This window comes from Odontesthes bonariensis, chromosome 6, assembly GCF_027942865.1.
Source record: "Odontesthes bonariensis isolate fOdoBon6 chromosome 6, fOdoBon6.hap1, whole genome shotgun sequence".
Taxonomy (NCBI): domain Eukaryota; kingdom Metazoa; phylum Chordata; class Actinopteri; order Atheriniformes; family Atherinopsidae; genus Odontesthes; species Odontesthes bonariensis.
Window position 1 is genome coordinate 20,947,617 of NC_134511.1, and position 6,915 is coordinate 20,954,531.

Consider the following 6,915-nt stretch of genomic DNA (forward strand, 5'->3'; position numbering starts at 1 on the left):
ATGTCATGCCTTTAAGTGATAGAACAGATTACACGTGTTGGAATGGCTTGTAATGGCTTGTAATGACTTGTTAGCGATATGTTTTGCAAATTACCGTTGTCTGGTTGGTGTCTGACTTTTTAAATCCAAACCAAAACAACACCAGGGAATTCTGGTTCCCTCTTTTCGGCACTAATTCCTCCCTCCACAGAGGAGACAGTAGGGGTTGTAGGAAAACCATTTTGTCTACAAACCGTGTCAGCCAATCGACCATGTAGCACCATGGTCGGTATTTCCTGCTATAAGGCTGTTGGGAAGGGGCATGTCATGAGAATTAGGCTAGGAATGGTACAACTAAGACCCAGAACAACAGAGATGCACTACTACACTTCATTACATGGGCTTGTGCATTAAGTAAACTACCTGAATGGATAAATAAGATACACTGTTCATAACCTTCTAAAGTATTTGTTCTGCCATGCCAGTCAGATAAACACGATTTGCCAAAGTTGCAACCAACTCCAACTCAGAGTTGTCACAGATATATTGTGTGACAGATGGATAGACAGCCAGGGGCCAGCCATTGTGGGGGACAAAAAAAAGTTGGTGGGTGGTTGCAGATTGAGATTCTCAGTATTTTCTAAGTTGATTTATGAATCACCAAAGTAGGCAGGGAAGATCCCACATAGCAGGTTGGACATTTCGCTCTCTCTTTCAGCTCCCACTCAGGAAGTAGCTCTTCTGTTTTTCTTTGCTACCTTGGCATGACATTTTTAACATTCCACCCTTTTGGCCAGTCACTTTGCTTTTTTCTTTTCTTTTTAACCAGCCCTCATCCCTGTCTTTCACAGAAGGGTACATTGATTTTATGTTGTACAGGCTCAAAAATACATGTGTGGTTCTACGTGTTCATGGGTTTCACTTTCTCTTGACATAGTAGATATAGTATTTCTAATTATTAAGCCACAAATCTTCTAAGTTGACTTCATTTTATTATTGAATTTGAACCTGTAATTTGTGGTTTGCTTTTAACACTCTGTGTGCCTTAAGGCAAAGTAACGGCACATCAATCCTACTGAAATGCTAGACGATATAAAACCATTCGCCAAACAACCTGAGGGTACGTTCAGTCTGTCATTTTAAAAACAAACTAAAGCTATCAAAAGTAATTAAACTATTTATGATATCATGATTACAGAATTGGATTTCTGAAGCTTTTCTCGGTTTTCTTTTTCCACACCCGTCCCTGTCGGTGATTTTATGGCGGTTGTAAAGTGATAGAGTGAGTGGTTTCACAGTGACTATAACACACTGTAAAAGCCATTTCCACTCTGTCATTATGCCTTCATTAAGTTTAAATGGCTGAACACACACTTTTGTGTGTGTCCATGTGTTTCTGAGGGTTCTGTTACTTCAGTCATTGGGATATAAATTAACTTACTATCTCATTGAGGGGCACTATGGTTCAGGTGAAGTTTCTGGTAATGGTGACACTCACTTGACCATCCAACATGCTGGCTGGACAGAGTATAAATCCCTCTCTCGGGGTTGGGCAAATGTAATTGTGGCTTGGGTTACAGTGTATTATTTAGTGGTTATCCACCAAACAGAGTTCTAAAGGTTAGTTAGATAAACACTGCCCCAAATGAAAATCGGACACCCCATCATACCCAGCAGCACAACCCTAAAAATCGCAGAAATGTATGAAAACATGACTTGTTTAGACAGATGATGTGTTTAAATTATGCACATACAAAATGGAAACAATGCCAATAAACGTTGTTATGCTGTAGACACAAATTGTCACATCCTGGTGGATCACTTGTTTAACTGAGGTGGAGAAAAGCAGGAGGACATGGTCTCGGGGGAACTTAAATGGTAGACAGAGGCAGAATCAGGGGTTGAAGCTGAGCCAAAGTAACTGACTAAATGGCAGATTACAGTTCTGCGTCTATCGTCTTGACGTGTTGCTTTGCTCTGGTCGCGAACCACTTTTCATGTTATGGTTCTGCAATCTCGACCTAGAATTTCTAGTGACGCATAGCAGTTTCCCGCCAAAACGCTAGTGGGAGTCGTGAGAACTTCGGTGGGGGGAGTGTATACAGACAACCGGAAAGGCACACCGAGGACCAATCACAGCCGCTTTTGTCTGCGCACTTCCGTTGGTGGTCTGCGTGCGTCTGTCGCGTAGTCAGGATTTTTTTGAGGTACACGAGAACGCGCGCAGAGCCTCTGCGTGGGGGAGTGGTCAAGATTTTGACGCTCGCAGAGGCTATGCGTCCGAGCGTCAGAGGCTTTGCGTCTGAAACATAAATTAGGCTTAAAGGATAAGACCGGTTTTTTGACATTGGGCCCTTGATTTCACATTATACCATGATGTTCTACTCACCCCTGCTTGTTGTTGAACATTTGGAGCTGTTCCGAAGATATTCGCGAGGCGTCTGGCTGCTCTCTTGAGATATTCGGCCATGAAACGGTTTCCTATGGGCAAGCTTATACAGGCACAAACAATGCTGTTTATAATTTATTAATTACTCTACACTAGCACTGATAACGTGGAGGTGCGTCGCTTACTTAAAAAAATCCGGGTTACTAATTTTGAATTTTAGCCGAATGAATAAATAGGCAGCAGGTCTGTGGGCTGTCTGTGGTAGTAGCACGACAAGGACGTCAGTAACACCCACTTTACGACAAAAAAATCAAAATTACAATAACCCGGATTTTTTTAAGTAAGCGACGCACCTCCACGTTATCAGTGCTAGTGTAGAGTAATTAATAAATTATAAACAGCATAGTTTGTGCCTGTATAAGCTTGCCCATAGGAAACCGTTTCATGGCCGAATATCTCAAGAGAGCAGCCAGACGCCTCGCGAATATCTTCGGAACAGCTCCAAATGTTCAACAACAAGCAGGGGTGAGTAGAACATCATGTTATAATGTGAAATCAAGGGCCCAATGTCAAAAAACCGGTCTTATCCTTTAAGCTGTCTTCATTTGATCAGTATAAAGAAGCAGAGGAGCAAAGGGATGTAAAAAGGGCATCATTTCTGCTGCAATACAAGGCAACAGATGGATGCAAATTGAGCATGTCTTTTTTTATGTATTACTGATTACAGAGGAGAACTTTGTTGCTTTCTGTTGGGTCAGCTTCAATTTTGAAAATTTTAGTGCCTCTAGCTAATATTACTTTAAAGAATTATGCTCGATTCTTGTATTTCTGCGTGACCGTGCTGACCTGACATCACTGTCCCCTCAGTAAACAGTGGCAGTAAATTGATATGATGATTATAAAAAATGGAAACAAATTTAAAAACTAGACTGTAGTTATGGATGGTTATGATTATAAATAATTGACTGTTTCCGTAGACTTGAGAGAAGTGGTATGTTAACCTGTCACACAGATTTCACTCAAACCTTTTTGAGGAAGAAACGAACGATTTCCTACAATTTTCTTATGAGAGAGCTTAATGAGCTCTTTATAGGATGGTCACGATCAAGAGACGCCTGTTCATTGACCTTCTGTTCATCACTGACTCAGTGGCCTTATGTTACTACTTGCACTAACATAAATGATCCACTGTCACTTTTGTCTCATCCTGCTTTGACATATTTTTGCGACAGAATTCTCTTGCATCGTTACAGAGCAAAATCAAAAAGAAATCAGAGGTCAGAGGTGTACCTGACACAACTTTTCTCTGTGCCCACTTCATCATACCTGCCCTCCCACTCTGTTCTTCCTCTTCAATTCCCTGGCTCATGGATAAATGTTGGTGGGTATGTTTATGAGCAGCAGAAGGTTTCATTGAACCTAAATCAGAGAACTCGATGCAGAGATTGTTGTTTGCAATTTAGGGTGAAAATAGTTAACACCGCAGTTCATTTGTGACCGTTTAACTCCATTCTAAATTATCACTGTTTCTTTTACACTCCTCACTTACAAAGTCCCTGTAAAGTAGTTTTTATGCACTCCTTACTTAGCTCCATCCAACAATCTTTTTTGCTTTAAGCTCTATCTAAAAGATTATGTGGTCTTCTTGTAGTGGAACAGACGGCATTGAAGAAGTTGTCTTATCCACAGATCACACCAAGCAAACATTTTTTTTTAATAATAATCCTTATTCCATCACTGTATATGTTTCCTTTAGGCTGAGAAGTCTTGAGCACAAATTCAACGTAGGAAAAAGGAACTATTTCTGTCAACTCAGCTCCCATACACACATTGTTTCTCTTGTTCCACAAACCATTCAGGCAGAAAAGATTGCTATGTAAATGCACCGGTGAATAGGAGTGAACAGACAGGTTTAAAACAGATTATGTTAAACTGCTTGTTAGTTTAAAGACATACCGAAGTGAATGGATGGGGATTAGCAGATGTGCTGCTGAGCTGTGAAGGTGTTCCTCTAAATGGACTTAATCCCCTGTCTTTTAGTCAGTTCACATATCAAATAAAGGGATGAATGCTTCTAAAATTGAGCCGGGAAAAGGTGAGATTAGGTGGTCTTTTAATCCTGTAGAACTGATGGAAATCCCAAAGTGGAGATGTTGTATTTGTATTGCATATATATAAAGCCACAAGTCCATTTATATGATTTTTTCTTTTTGGAATACAGAGCCCATGTAGGTTAACCACAAGAAGCTGCCGTGTAATAAAAAAGCTGCAGCAGTGCCCCATTTCTTTTTCCTTTATTCCACATATTTCTATTAAATACTTGACAATAATATGTGCCATTAAACATAATGTGGCTTGTGACAGTTTGGTTACTGGTTGGGTCAGCGTTGTAGTCTTTAACCACACAGAAAACCACAGTAATATTCCACGGTTTCAAATTGTGTCACCAAATAGGAACATGTTAAAAAGGTTCAAATAGATAACGGGATAACTAGTGATACAGATACTCTTTAGGATGTAAAGGTATGGGGAGAGGTAGGTTTTGAAACCGTCTGACTTGCAGTTTTAACAAAATGCAAAACCCACTTAAAGCGAGGAGTGACTAATGTAACCTATCATAGACTCAAGCAGAAATGAGTAGAAACCTACATCCACAGTATTTTCATTATTGATTTGGCTTTGATGAACCATTTAAACGTATGCAGTCATCGATCCCAGCATCTATAAACAGAACCTGGTTTGCAAACAATGGAGTCCCCTCTTAACTACGATAAGTAGCCTCAACTGACTCGATACCTGCACTTGATTGCACTTTTCACTGGTTAGATGTATTATTTTTTGCTGATTTCAGAGACCAATCAAAAAAAGCCTAGGCAACATTAAGCGAACAGGAATTTCCTTGACAACAAAAGCTGCAGACACGGGGTGTTGTTATGTTAAGAAAACAGCCTGTCAAAATTGATCCAGTAGTCATTGTGGAAAGACTATTGACCCCAGCCACTGGCTGTGTTATGTCATCTGAATGGGGAAAAGGGACCTGAATGTGATTAACCTAAGAGATGGAGAAGCAGTCAGAAAAAGAAATTCCAATCTGCTTTCTATTCAAATATCTGAGCTGCTTCATTTGTGACCTAAAGTGGAAGTTACATTGGTATTTTAGCCTCCCCTTATCTCAAAGGTCTGCTTCCATCCTCCTTTCCTCTGCTCTCTGAACTCCCTCCCTTCTCCCCTAAAGGTCACCGTGCTCCATTTGTCATCTTAGTTCTTCCAAAATTGTTGCTTTAAACCAAAGACAACCATCATTCTTCTCAGATCTCTCTTGGTTGGCAACCAGCCTTTTGTTTGCCTCTGCTTTTCTCGTTTGGTTTTACTTCTCATCCTTTGCTTGCACTGGTCTCAGCCATTCATCATACACCCAGCATGAGGGTGACTCTTTTGTGTTTGTGTGTGTGTGTGTGTGTGTGTGTGTGTGTGTGTGTGTGTGTGTGTGTGTGTGTATGTGTGTGTGTGTCATGGGGCACCAGCCTATAATACCTTAAAGTAACTGTTTTTAAAGGGGTCACTTTTCAATCTACATACGATATCCTGTCCTAAAGCAAGTCACCACAGACATTCATTATGTACTAACACACACAATTTCACAGCTATTGGGGGCAAATGCTGTCACAGTTTTTAAAAGGCTTCCTGTGGTTTGACATGCTTGAAATGACATTCTGGTTCACTGGAGGAGAGAAAAACAGAGGTGGGGGGAGTTGGGGAGCAGCTAAGTTTGTGTGCAACAAATTTTTTTCAACAGATGCAGAGATGATACATGAGATATGTGTGTGATCTTGAATGGTGCATAAATGTTAGAGGCACAAATAAATGAAAGGTCTGTAAAGTACAACTCCACAAAAAAGACATTGCACTAGGTAAAACCTTTCAGTTGAAACTGTAGCACTTATTGGGGTTCAAAGTTTTGCTTTCACATCGTGATCCAAGAGTTGGAAAATGATTTTAATTGCACAATTAACTGACCGGATTGGCATAATGGCTAAGCAGCAATTGTTATGTATTCATTTTTATTGACAACATGACAACCAGGGGATCCAGTTGAGTTTTAAAACCATCTTAAAAAGGTCACTAGTTCTCACTGTATGTGCTGTCATTTCTACTGTTTAACTGAAAAAACTACAGACTCAAAATCTGCCGTTCCCCTTCGGTAATTCACAAAGACCATACAATATCAGCGTTTGCTTGGACACAGCAATCTGGCTGCACGGAATCAGCTGAGAGACAACAGTCAAACTGTCAAAGGTGAGAGCTTACAGCGGTGCCTCCCACTTAACAGTTAAACACCAAGTCGGCTCAGTGACTAACTCTGTCACAGCCTCAGAGGCATAACAGCGCTGGGTTAACTTTGACACCCCATTCCACTGCTGGACTTACGCTCAGAACGTGAATGTGCATCGAAAGTGCATCAGTCGTGCCTTGAAACAGGCTGTGAAAATGGGCTATAGGTTACAGCAAATCAAGGTTTGTATCGGGAAGGAGCTTTAGAGAGACAT